General features: G+C 44.3%; 1 protein-coding gene across 1 annotated transcript in view; it reads left to right on the top strand.

Moving 5' to 3' along the window:
• rerea (arginine-glutamic acid dipeptide (RE) repeats a) overlaps positions 1–20,351 on the top strand; it is a 121,882-nt gene that overhangs the window by 10,930 nt on the left and 90,601 nt on the right. The window contains exon 2 of the mRNA XM_041048748.1: positions 14,206–14,286. The gene's annotated coding sequence lies outside the window, so the exon portion shown is untranslated. The remainder of the gene's footprint in view (positions 1–14,205; positions 14,287–20,351) is intronic.

Below are 20,351 nucleotides of genomic sequence, written 5' to 3'. Positions count from 1 at the left end.
AAGGGTAGACCCCTTCGAATATAAAACAAGCGATTCAAAGATGAAATGCTCATCATTCTGCCGTCTCACCATGGCCATCCAACAGATGAGTAGTGCTGCTAACACAAAACAGGGGCTGCCTGCTCCCGGCTCCCTCACAGGGGCATCTTGTCTGTGTTATCACTCCAGCTAGTGCAATTAATATTAATGGGCTTTAAAGCACGCTCCAGCAGCCCTGCTTTCCTCTCTCTCTCTCTCTCTCTCTCTCTCTCTCTCTCTCTCTCTCTCTCTCTCTCTCTCTCTCTCTCTCTCTCTCACTCTCTCTCGCTCGCTCGCTCTTTGTGTATATATGTGTGTGTGTGTGCTTGTGACTCAGGAGGAAGAGAGCAATAAAGCCAGCGGGGGATAAGAATCTAGGCAGGATATGACAGCCCTCATGTCAGCTGTCTTAGAGCTGGAGGGACATGTGGATAAAGACAAGGGATGAAGCTGAATCCCAACCAGCCAGACAGACAGGTAGTACGGCGTGTAGGTAGGGACTTCCAGCATCCACAGCAGCTTGGCTAGGGGCTGCGTGCAGCCTGTTTATTTAGTCATGTTGTAATAATGCTTGACCTTTTCTTTCAAGTCCACGGCCTGACCTTTAGCACCTTACTCCTGTGCAAATCAATGTGTGTGTGTGCATGTAGGCACACATGCAGAGAGAGAAAGGAGCACCTCCTTTGCAGGGAGCTTCATGGTCTGCCAACTCCAGGAGTGGATTGTTCCAAATTAGTATGCATTAGGTGGTTAGTGCAAAGCATTTAATTATGCGAGATGGCACTAAACTGTCTATGTTATGATTAGCCCAACACGTTACAACCTTAATCTCTTCATTTTTTTCCTCACTCTCTTTCCATGGGTGAGGAGAAGGTGCAGGGTGGGGTGGGGGTGATAGGATGGTGAAGGAGGCTTTAGAATGCTACCATATTCCCATTAGATGTTACAAGTATCGCCAGTATCTCTTCAGGCAGTGTTTTCTCCTTAGAAGGATTTTGATATTTTCTTGTCTTCCATCCTTCACTCTCCCTCTGCATGTCCCTAGATACTTTGTCAGACGATATTGAATCAAGTCGCTTCCTTTCATGTGTGTATGTGCACATCCCCGCTCTCTGTTTTCACTGAGCTGCTTTTTGTGGTAGGCAAGGCTTTCTTTTTTTTTTTTTTTTTAATCTTGGGCAGCAGGCAGCGGTGGCAAAAGCAGCCTGGGCAGAGTCAGAGTGAGCCAGGCAGCCATCCAGCCATCCAGGCAGGCAGTCAGTCGCTGCAGTGGAGCCCCAGCAACTCCCTGGAGGAGCCCATTATACAGGAGAGATATCAAACCATGAATCATTTACGGCAGTCCTCCCCTCCCCTCCCTTCACCTACCCTCGCACGCACCCCTGACGCCCGGCCGGCCGCCTGCTTGCCGCTGTCTGCATCTTTAATGAATGATTATTGCATTTCATAAACATGGGCTACAGTAATTAAAGTATTATTGATCCTTTCCATATTGGTGGAACAAAATTTTTTTTTTTTGCCCTCCTCCTCACACAACATCTTTTTTTGTCACTACACTGGTTAGAAAAACTCCCTCTAGGAACAGCAGAAGGTGATTTATTTGGCCTGACGTTGTGAGGTTTTTTTTTTTTTTTTCCTCCTGTTTAGGCATTTCAAGAATAGGCTTCATTCAGGGAGGGCGGTGATAATACAGTAGGGTGGGGTTTGTGGGTCGTTCTAATTGTGCAGTGTGTCCATTGTGTTGGATCGTTTCCCTATGTTGGTGTTTTGTGTTTTGCGTTAAAGGTGCAGGGGCACGGGGGTTAATGTGCTGGAAAAGAGTGATTTAGGTCAGTGGTCGTGTCTACATCTGTCACTCTTGACAAGCCGGCGCTCTAGGAGGCTGTGCAGCGTTGAATAAAGGAGAGAGTGAGAGACAAGTGAGGAGAGAGCTGGCTCTTTCAAATGGAAAAAAAGGAAAACCTGACTTGACTGTGATTTGTGCTCTCAGCGACAGGCACCGTGTTACAAGCAGCCGTTTGATATAAACCTAATCAGTTTCACCTCTTTATTGAGGATCAAGACAGTTAAAGCCTCTGCAAATAAGTGCATGTCTCCCTGCCTTCTTCCATCTGTTTTTCCTTCTCCCCCACACCCTCCTCCTCAGCTCTCCCTGCTGTCATTTCTCCTGGTCATTTTTCCTTCTCTTCTCACTTTCACCACGCTTGTCTTTCTTTCTCTCTCTCGACATCTTTCCCTGTGTTTCCTCATCCGCCCTCTACCCGGTTTCAATCAGGAGCGCACTTCAGTTTCTGTGTAAATATCACAATCGCTGATGAGGATAAAGTGCTGGCATTTCCTCAAGGGGATCAAGGGGAGCCATTTTGTGTATCATTTATTAACGTCTCTCTCTTTTTTGCCTTATCTTCCCAGGAATTGTACGGATTGTTTCCTGTCATACAAGCAAAGTTTAGCTGTAAAAAATTCCCCATAGTTATAAATGTCTACACTGATTCATTTCTACCCTGTAATGATTTTTTTTTTTTTGTTTTGTATTATGTTACAACGTTTGGTCAAAACTAATTATATTTATTCACAGCTGTTGTTTGTCTTCACAAAAACTGCTCAGTAATATCAGCACAAAAACAATGTTGCTCAACACGACATAGAAATGTGACCGTCAGATTGATCCAGCCACTAAAAGTGTGAGACAGCCTGTTTCAACTAGCCTGTGCTGATTACTAGCTTTCTCTCCCTGCCCTATGGCTTGTCCCTTTTGTTAGTGAGCCACATGGCTCTTTACAGGGCTTAGTCTAATCAGTGCTAAATATTCAGCGGTAGCCCATAGCCTAATCAGCCAGAGCATAATCATTGTCAACCAACTGCATTCCTCTTGACCTCCCAGATGGAGGTAAACTGCACAGCCTCTCCATAGCGCCGCCTCAATTACTGCAGCAGTAATGGTGATAAAGAAGACCACAGGCTCAAATGAAAATGGCTGATTGATGTGGACACACATGGCTCATAATTGGATTTAAAGGAAGGATGTTAATGGTGTTAGGAGCGGCGTGGTGGAGCGGGGTTCTAAACACTGACCAGGTATTTAGTGATTTATCCCCTCAGCCTCCTCGTCTAATGCAGTTGTGCGTCAGAACAGTATCCTCAGGGGTCTTGGCACCTAAAGCACAACCCTCTTGTCCCACCCCTGCTGCAATGTCGAAGTGTGTGTGTGTGTGTACTTGTACATCTATGTTTGTGAGGATGAAAAAAGCAGAAGCCTTGTGGAGTGAGGACATTTTGGGAAAGTGAGGACATTTTGGTCAGTCCTCATTTTCTGACACACCTTAAAATGGCTGTTTGAGGGTTAAGACTTGGTTTTAGGATCAGGGTTAGAATTGGGTTTTGGTTAGAGTTAGGTATTCAGTTTGGATGGTTAAGGTTAAGGGAAGGGGCTAGGGATGCATTATATCAGTGAGTGTCCTGACAGAGATATAAGTGCATGTGTTTATGTGTGTGTGTGTGTGTGTGTGTGTGTTTCTGTGTGTCTGTGTAAGTAAAATGCTTATGTGTGCTGCCAGTGACTGGCTCTCTTATGCTAGTGACAGCTGTGGGGTCAGAACAAAAAGCTGTCTATTTCCAAAGCAGCAGCCCTCCTCATCCTCCTATCCAACACACACACACACACACACACACACACACACACACACACACACACACACACACACACACACACACACACACACACACACACACACACACACACACACAGAATGAGTCAGTGGGAGAATCTGGGGAGATGTGATCTGTCTGTCCTAGCTGCTGTGCCGAACAAGGCTGCGACTGAAGCTTATTTTCATTATTGATTAACCTACTGATGTTTCCCAATGAATCAGTTAATCTCTTGTCTCCCCTTCACACAGCTCAAAGTGATACATTTATTTGAAATTTATAAATATTGCAAATCCCCACATTTGAGAAGCTGTGACTGGGAAATGCTCAGTATTTTTATTTGATGCAAATCATATGATTCATCTTTTATAAAACAGTCCGGTCTGTAAATTGACTAATTGATTTATCAGCAGAGGGAGGAGCGGGTCAGTCGTGTTGCTGGGGGGCATTTTAGAGCTCTCCTTGTTGTCAGACCACTCTTCTTCATTTATTTCTGTTTATCCTAATAGAGAGCGTTAAGCGAGGGATGTAATTAATTGACCCTGGCAGCTCAAAGGGGCCGTGGATGAGTCCGGGAGCAGGTGCTGACTGGGCTGCCCACCGTCTCTTACTCTAGTCCTCATGTCGGTGTGCATATCTCTGCCGAGTGCCCAGCACTCCCCGCTGACCGATTGGCTCAGACGTCTCTTGGTAAGTGCAATGATGCTGGATGCCTGAGCCTGTGTGAGCAGCATAATACAGACTAATGCCTGAAGGAGCGCTCTCTCCCCCCATTTCTGTCTCTCCTCTCCCCTCAGCTGCTGCTTAGCGAAGCCTGGCCAGCGCAGAGCAGAGCTGAGTGCCTCCTTTTCTACTCTCACTCTGCTCTGCCTGGCAGTTTATTAAAGGGAATACTAGCTTTTTCCTCACGCCTGGGCGTTTGATTTCGACAGCAGCAGAGGCTGTCATGGCAGATAAAAGGCAGCGGGCCCCAGAATTACGGTGCACACAGCATCTGTATTTACTGCGTCATTCTCCCTGCCTCTGACAAGGGAGGAGGAGGAGAGGAGGAGAAAATGGAGGACAGGCTGCTGCATTCATGTGTCTTTACATTGACATGTCTCATCAGGGAGAGAGGTGGACAGACAGTCTACAGTGAAGCCATCAATCAGCCCTTTTCAGTACGCCGGTCCAGTACACTCTAATACTCACACATAAAGACAGACAAAAGAAGGCATTATTGCCACTGTTGACATATTGTTTATAAACCCTCTTTTCGTTTGGCTTTGTCAGATGGATTAAAATAGTAGGGTGATTGTGGTGTGCTGGCTAAAATATGTCAAAAAAATGCAGATCTTGTTTTTGAACTGAGACAAAATAGATTGATGTGATTTTTTTGTCTTGCAACTTATCAAGCAAGAAACAAGTGATACAGTCGTCATGTGATATAATATGATTCTAAAAATATATTTGTTTTCTTCGTCAGTGTAATTGATTTCTCAGATGTTGGCCACTTTTAGCTAATCAGATAATTGGTTAAAATGATTTATTTTGATTCCAATTTTCTAAAAAGTGTTTTCTCTCTGAGCCTCGTCTTGAAAACGACTTAACAGAGAGACCCATTTTCCTGGCAGTATCCCTCACTGAGGCTGTGGGTCATGCTAATTTTTCATCGGCATCATTTCATTGAGCTTTAATTAACACAACAAGGATTCGGTGTCCTCCAGTGTCATCCGCTCAGACAGCTAATACAAACTCATTAGCCTAACTCCGAGCAACTCTAAAACAAAATGATATTACACTGTTTACTCTTCTGGTATATATTAGAATTGATTATATTGATGTATTCATCCGCATGAAGGTTTTCAGATCATATTCTGTAGGCCATTTCATCTGCTTGGTATCAAAGGTGGAACAAGCCTTTGTTTAATACAGTGCAATCGTGGTGCTAGTTTGTTTAACGTGCTCCACTTGCGTTTGAGGCGACCAGCTGTCTGTCTCCTTTGTGCATCTCCATACTCTAGCCCGTGGTGACAGCAAGACTAATGTATTCATGGCGCTGCCACGGTGAGAAGCATTACTTTACCTTTGCTTAATTGAGGGGAAACTCCCCCGACGCCTGCTTAGCACAGCACTCGGCTAGCAGAGCGGCCAAACTCAACCCTAGGAGCTGAGGCCACTGAACCCTGACTGAGAAATAACACAGCCCGAGACCACCCAGGGACTGCCGAGGGGAGAAATGATTTAATAATGTTGATGAGATATTACACCAACCCTTCCTCCACTGTCTCCCTCTTTCTCTCTCGTTACTTCTTACCTGGGGAGGTAGACAGCTCTGACTCAGTGCCTGAAGGCGTATTTAGATGGGGCTGCTAAATATTTCATACCCTAAAGACAGAGACTCTGAGTAAAAGAAGGAGAAGCAAGAAGGGGAGCAAGAGGGGCAGAAAAATCAGTGCATAGGGGTTTTGACATGGATTGCGGAGGGAGGTTAGGGAGTGTAGTCAAGGGCAGTCAGGGCAGGCTTGTAATTGGCTGACACCAGGATGTGGCAGTGGGATTGTGTGTGTGTGTGTAAGCGTGCATGCAGTAAGGCAGTGTCTGAATACTGTAAGGCCAAATATATTGCTCCATCCAGGCTGCATTGCTTTCAGGGTGTTGATATGCTGCCATCCCCTTGCACTAGAGTGAATGTTGATCTCAATTACAGCAGACGTAGTATATTATTTTCCTTGGGTTCCAATCCTAAACTCCCCCCTCTACCTTTGCTGTGGTGCAGGTAGGGTCCCACCTGAGACTCGGCGTGACAGCTCGACTGAGCTCCTACCTCGCTTTTAATTGTCCCGTGCCCCAGAGGCTGCTGGGAGCTAGCGGGGCGGGGCTTAATATTTTCTCCAGGGGGATGAGGAGAGGTGGGTGACAGAACACTCGCAATGTCAGGTGCAGGTGTGGAGAAAAGAGATGGAGAGGGGGCTGACAAGCTAACCACGGGGAGCTGAGTAGTGGGAATCCATTCACTCAGATGGGAGAGGAGAGAGCTTTATGTAAGAGGAGAGCACACAGGAGGCATCCATCTACCCCCTCCAGCACCACTGCACTCACTGATAGATATTATGCATCTGTTATCAGCCAGTCTATTAACAGACGCCACAGCTATAAGTGTATGCAAAGAGCAAAATGTGGCATGAGTGGTACAACAGCGATAGATTATTGCACTGTGACTGATAGTAGTCTCTGTCTTTTAATCAGAGGAAGTTTTGTCATTGAAGAGTCTGTTGTTTTCCCTTTGTCTAGTTAATTCATGGCCCAACACATCCTCTAATGATATGTCTGCTGGATAAAAAAAAAAAAGCCTTGTCACATTTTAAATCTGCTCCCCACTTGGTCTTAAGTTATTTAATTTTTCAAGTTTCCATCAAGTGATCTAAACATATATATTATAAACTGAATATCTTTGGGTTTTTGAGTGGGGGGGCAATTTGAACAGTGATTATTATTTTTTCACAGATAACTGATTGAGAAAGCAATCAGCACCTAAATCAATAATGAAAATAATCGGTAGTTGCAGTCCTAGATGTGATTGTGTTATGATTGTGTTTGCGTGGACTGCAGCACTCTCACAACTGACCTTATTCTGCATATGTGTTTTTATTAGCTGTTTATGCGGGTTACCACATCCCATTTTTAAGCTACACAGCATAGCCCAGTTAATATCTTTAGCCGCCTACTCCATATTATGTTACAGTGTCAGTTTCCTTCCAGTATTCAGCCTCATACCGTATCTCTCTCTGTCATGTTGCTCCTGTGTTCTAACCTTTGTACAGATTCTACAGTAACACTGTGCTTTGTACTATACATCTTGCAGCTACATGAAAACTGAGTCAGATGGTTGAGCCTGCAAAAGCTTATCAAAGCTCTGACTGTGATTCATCATTCCACTAAGGTGTACACGTACCTAAAATGCTGTTGAATCAGTCAATTGGAATACATGTCTAATATAATTACACTGTTTCTGTCTATGACCGGATTCAGGTTAGGATAACTGGAGATAGAAATAGAAAGTATTTTTATATGGCAATCTATTATTCAGAATATTGTCTCAGTTGGATAAATTATTGAGAAATTGCTGTCCTTGTAAACATAGTCATTGAACCATCGAGTCCTTTTTTTTTTTCAGTAAAACATTGAACAATAGCAGAGCAGCTCTGGGCTGCTGGAATGAAACCTCGTGCAGCCGAGGGGAAGCAGCAGTGTGGTTTTGGGTCTTGCTCTTCCAGTGTTGCTGGCACAGAGACGCCATCCAGCTAGTCATGCAGGGGTCAGAGGCTCTGAAAATAGCCCTAAGGGGATTGGGGCGGCACTGATACCATACCTGCTGTTACCCTGAGATGTTATCCAACAGCAAGCCAGCCCAGGCTCCCTCCCAGCTGCTGTGCTCTGCTTTGGATTGTTCTGCAATACCTCACACAAAGATGGAGTGGGGCCATTATACCTCTGGCTCTGTAACACTCCCTGCAGACACACAAGCATGCTCACTTGTGCTTACTTACACCTGCACAAACATGCATGCACCTACCTGCAGCCGTGCACATCGTCCCTGCATCTAGGTCTGTATATGTTTATCTTTGCACGTGCAGATCATCACACACATACCCATGTGAGACCACACACACACACGCGCATACACACACATCAAACCAGATTGCGCTGTCACCACAAAAAGCTTGTAAGTAGCGGCAGCACAGCCTGGCTGGCTTTTCGTAAAGGGTCAGAGTTGACTGCAAATTACAGCTGGTGGCCGACTGAGGCCAGTGATGGATCTCAATGCACTCAGTGTTTACCCACACACCTGCACCGCCACGGATGGGAGAGACGGCAGCACAGCCGAGAGCACACAGCCATTTTGTAACACCTCAAGGAACTCTCCCTCTTCTCTCCCTCCTCGCCTGGTATGAGGAATAGATGAGGTGGTGCCATTAAGTGAATTTGCTGTTATTTCCCCAGGCTCTTAGCTGAAGATGTCAAACCTCAGCCAGTGAGGCAGCCAAGGATGACTGCCGACTCAGTCAGAGTCAAACACACATGCACCGCACTCTCTGCTACGCACATGATCAGCTTTCATGCTCCTGTGTAATTTATCAAATTGCTTGGGCATGTGATGAATGGGCCCAGATCTCAAAAGGAACAAAGACATTAGGTTTGCATTAGGTCGCTGTTATGCCCATGGAACAGCTTAGAATTTAATTAGAGTAAATGGTAAACATCGCATTCACATTTTCTGAAACAATAATTCAGTAGGCCTAATTGCTTTGTAGTTTCACAGACTACACTTGAGCAATTACACAAGTGGAATCGGCTTGTTAAACAGAAACTGTTCAATCCCATTACTTACACTGCAGACTACCATATTCTCTTAGTGTGTGAAATGAGGAAGTACGCTTAATATTCTCTACAGTTTCTCACAAATGCCCCGCACTCGCACATCCTTACTGTAGAAGAGGCTGGCTCTCTCCTGGTGGTTTGTCACAGTTCCCCATTGTATTACACACTGCCTCTCCTTCACACTCCAAATCCCCCCCCCCCCCCCCCCCTTTTCTTTCTCTCCCTCCCTCCCCTCACGGGCTTCCTAAATCATTTCTTTACATGTGTGTGGGTGCCCCCTCTCGCTGTGATTCTGATACTTCATAACGGCAGGAGGAAATTGAGCTGACCTTGAGGCTGCCGAGCTCCTTTATAATGCTGATGTATGGGGCTGTGGGCGCAGGCAGCCAGTAAGTGAGAGGCATGTTTTTATTTGCAGGGGAGCAGGGCCCAGTGTCAGGACACATAACAAGGTTCATTTCTCGCCCACTCATGGTAGCTAGTATGCCTGGGAAGCTTAGTGTCAAGCATTCAAGCCCACTAGGTGTGATTTACCTGCATTAGCCTTTGTACACTGGAGTAAGTTGCATCATTGTGCCTAAAGGATGATGACGGGGCAAAGCCACAGACAGGGTTAACCCTGTGGGTAGAGTGGGCTCACTAAAATGTGATTTAGACAGTGGCACTGCATTTCGAAAGTGTTATTTTTTTTTGCAAGGCCCTTAGCTCAAGGTTGTACCAGAGATGAATTCATACAGGATTGTTTCTGGCCAGTTTGCATTTTGCAGAGCATGGGTGACAGGGCTGTCATTTTAAAAACGATACAGTCTCTTTGACAGGCTTATATCACCCTGGCTGTTATTGGTGTCATTATTTGTTCAGTGTAGATGGCCCACTTTCTTCTCCTCAGCAGCTCTCTGCTCATCAGAGCAATCAGCTACCTCCTAACACAATCAGGATGCTCTCAAATTACAGTCATGATTGAGACCAAGTCGGTGGCAGGAAAAGACGAGAGGGCTCGTGATTCGAGCATGAAACGCGGTTCAGGACGTTGACACGATGAATTAATATCTGTAAGATATAACGCAATCGAACACAATAACCCTGAAATAAATGGCACCTTTGTGACGCTTTCTGTAAGAGATGTGTAGATTCAACTCTGTGACACTTTTGTGTCTCTGTTCTCTATGTTTTGTCATATTGATTTGCAGGACATTGCCTTGTGTTTTTGTTATTTTGTCCACTAACAGTAACAACAATGGAGTTTAACATCTGTACCACAGCCAAAATTAAACTAAGGAAGAAAGATTGTTTTCATTATCTATTATGGAAGTGCTTGGTGCGCTGTAGTTGCGTTGCGGATTCATCTTCTGCCCGTAACCTTTGTCAGATACCTCAAGATTCAGACTGTTGATTTAAATGTCACAGTTAATAAGCATTTACTCAAAATTTTAGATCATACAGTGTCCCACAATACTAATGCAGGATTAATGCAATACTACTGGAGTCCAGCTTACTATGATTATGCTTTTCTATCTTCCACATGAGGAAGTTCTGTCTTCAAATGTTTAATCGTGCATGTAGAACAAAACCAATCTGCCTTTGGACAGAATTGAACTTAGAACACATTCTCTCAAATGGACACTTGCAGGCTCACTGCTGGTTGCAATGGAGTGACTGTTCCCAATGACAAAGGGACAATGAAAATCATTATACAAGTATTCATTTGTTTTGACTTTGTCAGGAATGTTAAATAGCAATTTAAGCCCTAATTTGGAGCTTTGTTTGTAATGGTTGCGCCGTGGTTGACATTAAGATGAGCCGAGGAAGCTCATCAGCCCTGCCAATTCGGCTCACTTTTCATATGGCACAGATCCACTTGCCTATCCCCATGTCTGGATGCTGCACTCTGAAAAACAGGCAAGGGCCCAATTCATTCACAGCCCATCCAACAACACATTGACTGTGTGCAAAATATGGTTTAACAGCTTAACAGCAGCAGACTAATCAATTGATCCAAATTTTTGCTGTCCATTGATCTTGGCGCACCCTGGGTCCAGACAATCACAATGCATGTATGATAATAATACCATTAGCAGCCTGTGGCAGATCTATTAGAGCAGGGGACATGCTATTAAAAACCACCCGAGCCATGCTCGGAAATATTTGCACCTCCAAATGCTGCGGAGAGTGATCCAAATCTGCTTTGCAAATGCCGATCACTCCCCACCTCCCCACCTCACCACGGTAACAGTAGCGTGTTAGAAAGGGAGGTGAGCCTGCTGGTGCTGCTGACTGGCATTCTGTGTGTTGATGAATGTGCCGGCCTGACGGCTCAATGTGCTTACCTAATAGGAGCTGCTCTGCTGTCACGCTGAGTTTCTCTGTCTCTCTTTCTCTCTCACTCACCTCACTCATGTCTTTTTCAGAGGTAGTAAGGAGAGTGTTCCACTTGGCTAGACACTGCAGCCTCCACACTCTGTTTCTCAAAGGTTAATGGAGCTGCCTCGCAATGCACACTAATCACCAGGTAATCGCTTTTGTTTGGCTTGATAGGTGGCTAAGGTCAAGCCGTGATGACCAGTGCAGCCATTTTGGATGAGGGAGTCAGGTTGTCGCTGGTTTCCGAATATGGTTGCCAAGCTGACTTGAGATGAAAACTGTGCTTTGTACAGGTGTCATTATTTATATTGGACTAAACCTCTTGTAGCAGTGTGTTGTCTTCTCTTTGGAAACACCTTTTAGATCATTGCTCATATCCTAACACACTTGACACCCGCCTCTGTGAGTGTGGAAATTGTGAAGAGGCTATCTTTGGTTTCTTCGTGTTGTGCTGTGGAGGTGTTTGAAGTGGTTAGCGTGAGCCTGGTGTTTAAAAGAGTGGGCCGTCAGAGACACTGACAGACTGAGAGATGGGCTAAAGTCATGAAAGCAAAGCGCTTGTCTAGAGTGAATTTTAGCGTGCGTGCGTGCTTTTGCTCGAGTGCATGCATATTCAGAGAGTAAAGACTCCGACCAGGCAGCTAAAGTAGTAAAGGCCAGTTTGTCTTTGTCATCACCCGCATCACCCCTTGGTGCTCACATATAATAACCCTCAACTCTAAGGGAGCGGACGTGATCTTGCTCTCACATGAGCACGCACACCAGGATATAGGAATGGACATTTCTAGGCCTGTTGAGCTCATTTTAGTTGCTCTGTTGAGACTAGTGTGAGAGACTGAATGGACGGGGAGTTTGTTAAAGGAATGATGCTGCATGCTTTGTGCTATTTGGATACACCCTCTAGGCCTGAGATATGAGCAGATTAAAATGGAGATAGGTTAGTCACAGACTGATTTCAGAGGGTTTAAAAAAAAAACAAAAAACACTGGGAGACAGATGAGTCCCTGTGTGTGTGTTTGCGCGCTTGATGGCCACATTGTCTGTCACCGTGGAAATCCCAGAGTTACCGAAGGGATTGCAAAATCAATGTGAGCTATTCATACATGGATCTAATCCTCAGATTTACTGCCATTTAATCTGTGGTTATGGCAGGACTCTGATGGCTCTAATGCTGTCAAACAGATGTCCCGGCTCAGCCACCTAGGTCAGGCCACACCTGGTGACACCATTGAGCCCTGGCGTTAGGTGGCCCATCCCACATTTCATCTTGTCCACAGGTGGCTAACTATTGTATAAAAACATGCATTATTGTGTCATGGTGCATCTGAAGTAAAAATCCAGCCACATGTTTAAATCAAACCTCTATGACCTCAAAATCTTTGATCACGGAGTGAATATAAATATCACATGCTTATCTGGATGGTTGCGGTGTGTTATTTGTGCTACTTCTTTTTCCCCCCTTAAAGTATCAGACGACAGTATACCCTGCTCGCTGTGCCGTTGAACAGTGCTGAGACTGCATGGATAGAAATACTTTGATATAATTCACTGCACACCTGGTGTTATTTTCAAATTCAAAACCAAACAGACCATTTCACTTCAAAATGCAAGCTGAATTCAGGAGGTGTACTGCATCAGAAGCAGGGAATGAATAATAACAAATGGTATCATTTTGTACATCTGGTAAATATCTCAGGACGTTGCCTTGTTTTGTGCAAGCTTTGCGGCTAATAGATAATTGGTTAAGAAAGCAGCCACGCCCTCCTTTAAAGAATAATAGCACAGACAAATCCTTACACATATTCATCCTTCGGTGCCTTACATTTACAGTTTTTCTGATCTCGTCTGTAAGATGTCTGTAATTTTCAAACACACAAGCTACACAAATGTATACGGACATATTTGCCAAAATTATCCTCATCATTTCTTATGTTTTGCAAAAGCTTTAGCTACCAAAAAAAAGTGGCTAACCACTGAATCACATGAATAGATTTGAGTAATACAAGTGATGGAGAGATGATTATTGACTATGTGCAAAGAATGAGACGATTGTGCAAGAATCACTAATTAAATGAGAGAGATTTGTTAAAATCAAGATATGTATCTAACAATTAATTTGATTGTGACACATCATACATGATTGCCGGCATGCATGCGAAATAGAAGTGCACACACATGCACATTCACAGTCCGCGCTGTATTAAAATGCTTACATTGTGAAATGTAGCAGATTGATAGTGTGTGTGTTGCGTTTCTGGGTGTTAAAGAGAGTAAATGCAGGGAATCTCTCCGTGTGCGGATGCTGAATGTGAAATGTCAATGTTATTGAACAGGTGCTGCGAGGCAGAGCTGTGATGTTTTTATTTCCAAGCTCTTGTCGAGCGAGGCAGAGAAGAGAGGGCTCATGGGATAATGGGGGAGGTTCGGGGGTGGGGGACTGTGTGTCAGTGTGTTTCTTTGTGCGTGTGTGTATGTGTTTTACAGTGTGCAGAGCAGGTATGAGTGGCAAGATCTGTGTGTATTCAGAGAGGTTTATTGAGAAGAGGGAAATGAATACTGGCTTAGAATAAATGCTCACAATCTCCTCATTGAAAATGTTAACTGCACAGTGAATGGTATTATTTTTTTGTGCACCCTCATGTCTTTCAGCGGCTACATTCACCAAGTGTTCTACATGATGCCAAATATGGCAGCCGTCTTCACCCATGCATACACCTCTACTGTCAAGCTGTTATCACCTCGTTTGTTCCATTTACACATCATTCATGTTTTTTTCCCCCTCTCCTCTGTGTGTGTCTGTTTTTTTTCCCCCTCCAGTTTTTCTCTTGCAGACTGTCGTTGTGTCAATACTTGTTGAGAAGCAGTGTGGCAGTGAACTAGGAGGTGAATGCAGTCAAGGTTAGTCAACAATGTTTCACGACACTGGAGCGCTGACTAACGCAGCATTTTCCCTTTGCCCTAACCCCCCCCCCCCCCCCCCCCCCAAAATGTTTCTATTCCTGCACCACCTAGTGGACTGCAATCTTGTTCTCTGCCTGCCCTTTTTGCTCTCAACCTTATTCCTGTCCATCATCATCCTCACCCCTCGTTGTGCTTCGTCTTCTCTACGGTACTCCTTCCCCTCCCAGCCATCACTCCTGCTTCTTACTGCGCCGCTGGAGAGAGCAGCTCAAGCCTGTCAGCGCTCATTCCTCTCTCTCAACTGCTAACTCATGCTAACCCATTCTTGTGTTTGTGCTGTGATGCGTTGTTTCCTTTTTTGTTGTTGTTTTTAGCATCACCTGCTGTATGTGCAGGCCTTTCTCCTTCCTTTGCAGCCAGTGTATTCCTTTCTTTCGGCAATGTCACGACTTCAAGCAGCCAATCTACCGATCTTTATTTATTTATTTTTTAATTGCAGTTTCACTTGTCATTCTGCGTTGCACTTTTAATTCCAGTGAACGCATGCGGAAATGAGATTACCACCTTGCCATTTCCGCTCCCCTCTCCAGCCATTTAAAAAAAGAAAAAGAAAAAGGTGCAAGAGGAGGAAGAGAAGCACCTATCTGAATGTCCACAACAGCGGTGGAGAATCCAGTCACGATATGGAGGGGGCTGCAGTTCAAAGCTGACTAGCAGGTTACTTAATGAGTTTGGTAATTGGCTTGCTTTGGCCTCCGTGCATCCCTGCCCTCCTGCTGCTGATGTGTGCAGGAACAGAGAGAGCTACGGCTTGCACTCTCTCCCTCGCTCCATCTTTCCTTCCCTCGCTCAACCCATCCATCTTTCCCTCCACCCATCCCTCCTCCACGAGCTGACTTAAGGAGCTAATGCTGCATCAAGCCTCCTCTGTCTATCCCCTCCTGTTTCTATAATGAAGACAGTTAGCATGCTGCATGTTAGGTTTCCACTTTGCTCAATATCGAATATCACCATTGTTACTCTATCTCTCATTCCCTCGGTCTCTCCCACTTGCTCGCTATCTCTTACGCGCAAACTCACTTTCTACCGCACGCACACACGCTCACACATCTATTATATGTTAGATGCTTCATGCATTATGCAGAATATGTGCATCCAAACAAGCAATTTGCAGAATTTCCAGTTCACCACTTCTGAGCAGTAATTCTCTGTGTCCACAACAGCATAATGAGAAACACAGTTCCATGCTCAGTTGATTCATAAGTCCAAACAATAAAGACAAAGAGTAGCAGGCTTGCCATGTAATCATAAATGACACTTAATATATTATTCTCAGATTTCAGCACATTATCTCCTCACCAGAGACATCAAAGGGACAGCTGTTCTTCGTGTCTCATTGCTGTTGTAATAATGTGTAGTGGGGGAAAAAAAAAGGCAGTATCACATCTGGTGTAAATCTCGTTAACTCACATATTAAATTATAGTGATAATAGTTGGGGGAAAAAATCAGAAAAGACCTTCATGTTTTTGTTGTAATTGAGATAGGTATGATTTTAGTCTGGGTTTTTATTGCTTTGTTTGTTTATAAAGAAAAAAAAAAGGTTTAGTGCCTTCGGGAATATGCAGTGAGGCTAACCTAATATATATTCTGGCTAATGAGTGAGCTTCCCACCTTCTTGGCTATTCCCATTAATTTCCATTTTGTATGTTTAAAAAGCCATAAATAAAGCCTGCGTGCATTAGTAAATGTAGCTGTCTCCAGTTGCAAGACTGCTGCCAAGCTTTTTATCTACTCCCACTGTGGAACGGTTGATTTTGAACGCTGTAGGGGTTGGAAGGCCAAAGCACAGCTAAGTGGCTCCTCTTGACCTCAGCACTGATCTCCAAACTGTCTGCTCCGACTGCACACTGACTGATTTTACCCATTCGCTCCCACAAAAACAGTCTAATCTCATAGCACAGCCTCAACACCTTGTCTGTGTGCTGTCTCCTTGAATAACACGTCCTTTTCTCACCACACCCAGTGCTGACATGCTGACCGTCCGTTTGCCTTTGAGATTACCTCTCTCTGCTTTTATTCATGCCAAATGATTAAAAAAAAAAGGAATGTGATGGAATGAGAGTGAGGTGGAAAAATCCAAGATGTGAAAAATGAGCTTGAATGGCTTGAGAATCTTGTTCCTCTGACCTACAGTGGATGTGCTTATTCTAGTTATCGCTATCTATCTGTAAAATTAGATGGCTGAATCATTAGCTTACATACTGAGAGCAGCCATGCGTGACCAGAGGAGAATAATTGATTTCTGAATATGCAATGGTACTGGTGGGAAAAAAAAAATGCTTTGTTGGCCATTGCGCCATATTGAGCATCTTAATACGCATGTCATGAATTATCATGTGTGGAGTTAATTTTTTTTTTTGTTTTACACGTTATAAGCTTCAGTTCAGCCCCCCCCCCCCCCCCCCCCCCAGCACAGCAACAGCATGAAGCTGCACCTCCGCTCACTGTCCATAGGGTGGCAGTGTATGGAGGTGAGACAGCCATGTGCTCTGTGTGAAATGGAGCAGTCACTGGGGCTATCTGAACAGATCAGCTTGGAGACAGTCACCACACAGGAATCACACACCCCAACCGCCAGGCTCTTTTGCTTTCATGATCATGGACCCCATTTGCTTTGCAGACCGCTGCTCACTTTTAAACACAGTTTCACTTTACTTGAAAAGGATTTTCCTAACTGGATCCAGAGCTAAGCATCAGACACATGTTCTGTTTGTTTATCTTGCTGCTTCTTTGTTCACAAAAGGATTTGCCTGAAATGTAAACTTCCTCTTTTGCACCACAGCCTGCTCTCTCTTTCTCTCTGTGGCCCTCTTGGAAGTACAGTCTCATTCCTCAGAGCCTGTTTTCAGTGCAGCCACGGCAGGATGAACTACTCTTTTATTCAGATGAATGAGGCCCTGTTTTGCCTGGAGAATCAGACAGACATAGACAGTCCATGTAAGAGCTTGAAGAATGTCTGCGAATAAATCAGGGGTTTAGTGAAATAGCATTTAAGTTAGTTACACGTGTGCATTTCTTTGTGAATTTATGGCCGTGCAGAGTTGGCTGATTAGTTCATAAGCCTTATTTTCTTTTACCTTAGCCTCTGCCTTTGTTTCAGCAACCTGTGTAAATTCAGACACAGTGTGGGATTTTATTAAAAGCTGTGTGTTGCTTTTGCTCATATATATACATCAACGTTTGCAAATGAGTAATTAGATTTTGCTTTATTTTATAAAGAGAAAATGCTGTGCTTCCTCTCTCTAATGTTTGATCAGTTTGTTTGCCAGGTGGCAGCTATCTCCATCTGGAATAAGGTTTACTTACATTCATTTTTTTTTTTTTTTTTTATATGCAATAGTTTTACCAAATGGCTGCTGCAAGCAAGTTTCACTCTCTTTTGAGTAGCTTGTGTAGCTTGGCAAAGAGATTAGACATATGTAGCCTACGAGTGTCTTGGTTTTCAGAGTGTTGCGAGGCTGCCAAATGTGACTGTGAATAGCTATGTAAACAAGATAGCTATGTGAGGCTAGACCTTGCACTGATTGCCTAAAGTGAAATACCATTCCTTGGCTTCCCTCACATTTTTACAACTGTGTTAATGATCTCAAATAAAGGCCTTCTAGGTAGCAGCTTAATTACTAGCTGTCTGTTTGGATTGCCTCCAAAGGACATCTTGATTTTCAGTTAGTCTTTTGTCACCTTGATAGGGTTGTTTGTGGTATGGAGAAAAGTGTATCCTATTTTGTTTAAAGGTCCTTTTTTCTTTTATTAGTGAAATTTTACTCTGTTGTGCAGTGCTCTTTCTAGCTAAAGCAGTAGTCCTTGAAAACCTTGAATCTTCATATCCACACGTGCGTAGTTAAACCATATTTAGTTGAGTAATTTCCTTGAGTTACTTTGTTGGGAGATTGGAGAGGATTGTTTTATTGCTTCCCCTTCTCTCAACCCCCTTCAGGCAAAGTCTGTGTTTTAATTAGTCATGTAAGACCCTATTTTCCCTTTGGATTCCCCCAACTTGTAAAGTGCTCTCTTAAGAATCCATGAAGGCTAAAAGGGGCAGTGAATGATTTGAAGTCAGCTTTTTTTTTGCTTGCCTGCCAACAGAGAAGAGGGGGGAATGGGTGATATCAGTACTTGCCGTCAGTATGAGGAACAGTAACTTTAAGCAGCAGTCACACAGAGTCTTTGTTCTTTATGGATATAGTATGTGTGGCGAAAAGAGAGTCACCGCTTTAAAGCCCCATCTGGAATAGAACTGTTCGTGTTTCTAATATGTGGAGAACGGCTCCTGTAGATAATACCTGCCTGAGAATGGGGAAAATGGTCTCAAGGTTCAATCTAGCACATCTGTTCTTCCTCCCCGTATAATGTTTTGGCAGCGGGAAAGTTAGCTTGTTACACTGCAGAGATTTAGTCATGTGTTAAAATCGAGCTTCTGAAGTACACCCCCACCACCGCCACAACCTAACCCTCCCTTGGTTTACAAGTCTGTTTTCTTCTCTCAATCCCCTTTTCCTTCAACTTGTCTGCTCATCCCTGGTGAATGTATTAAATGAAGTTACTAGATATGAGTGCTTAAGAGGCCAGGGCCTCTGAGGCTTGCCAAGTCTCTCACAGGCTTGGCTCAGTCATCCATGTCACTTTTTTCTGTTGTTTCAGCTACTGGCTGACTTATTTGTATTGCAGAGCACTTTCTCTCTTTCTGTCTCTCGCTCGCGCTCTGTGTTTGCTGCCTCTGAGTGGCTTGTTTTTCTCCGGTGTGGAGGAATCAGGCTAAAGCAAACAGTGTGTGTCAGCCACAGCTTTTGTTAAGTATTCATTTTTAATGAGCGTAAGTGGCTACAGAATCCTATAAACCATAAATGGAGTAGTCAGGCTGGGGGTGGGGGGGGTAGTGTCAGCCTTTGATTCAGTGGCCGTCTTGCAGTCCTTTTTGTTTAGTAACACTTGTTCTAATTATGCTTGATGTGGAGGGGGAAGAAACGTATTTCAAAATGATAGTTTGTGTTGCTTTATTGTGCCATTTTTCCCCCCCCCTCATACGCCCCCTCTGGTTTTGTTAGCTCTTACAAAGAATTGTTCTCCTTTAATAATCTTTAGGAAGAAGAGTCGCAGAAAAAGTGTCATTTTTCTCTTTCGAGCAGTGCACAGCTCTCTTAGATTTCATTTCCTCTGAATTCAGAAAGAGGCACCAAGTAACCAGTTTTTGTTCTGTCGGGATCGAAGGCACTGTAGCTGTAGAAGGAGGTGCTCTGGGAAAAGGTATTGTGATGGGCCGTTTGAATGCTGAACAGAATTGAATAGACACAGTCAGCTTCCCAGATACATGCTTAGGCCTGTAGAATGTGGAGTGCTTTGCTTGTAACTGCACCGGTTGTCTCCTTTCATTATCGGTTAATGGTGCCCAACTTGACAGAGCCATGTGATAAACAGAGGAGCTGTGAAATCCTGGAGGTGGAGTTCTCGTCTGCCTGATAATGGGATCTCATCTGCCAGAGAGGGGAGCCTGCCCCACCAGCCAATCCAGCTTTGCATTGCACTGCCTTCAAACGGGATTCATTGCACTCACCCTTTACTGCTGTCTTGGGCCAACTTCAGCCTCACAAAACCTACACTGAAAGGTTGGCATTTGACTTATTTCTGCCCAGGACACATGATAAAATCATTTTTGGAGCCTTTGTTTTCGTTTTAGGCTTTTGATTGTGCATCAGAAACACAGAAGGACATCAATCTTGAACCCTTTGAATGTTTGCTTAACCCAGGAAAGGAAGCAGACAGTGTGTATGTGTGTGTAAATATCATAAATATTGATCTTGTGAAATGTATACATACGGTGATAAGGGAGGAGCTGTGGCTGCTGTGGTGTTAGGTTACTATGTGGAGGGGAGGGAGGGGTGTACGGCTTCTTAGGACAGTTGCCTTAGGAGCTGGAAGAGGTTTTACCAGCACTTTGTTGCACAGCAGAGACCCACCCCACCCCACCACCCACCCCCATTCTGCTTCTGAAGTGAAGACGACC

Source organism: Toxotes jaculatrix, chromosome 2 (assembly GCF_017976425.1).
Source record: "Toxotes jaculatrix isolate fToxJac2 chromosome 2, fToxJac2.pri, whole genome shotgun sequence".
NCBI lineage: Eukaryota > Metazoa > Chordata > Actinopteri > Toxotidae > Toxotes > Toxotes jaculatrix.
This window is presented reverse-complemented; position numbering and strand designations above follow the sequence as displayed.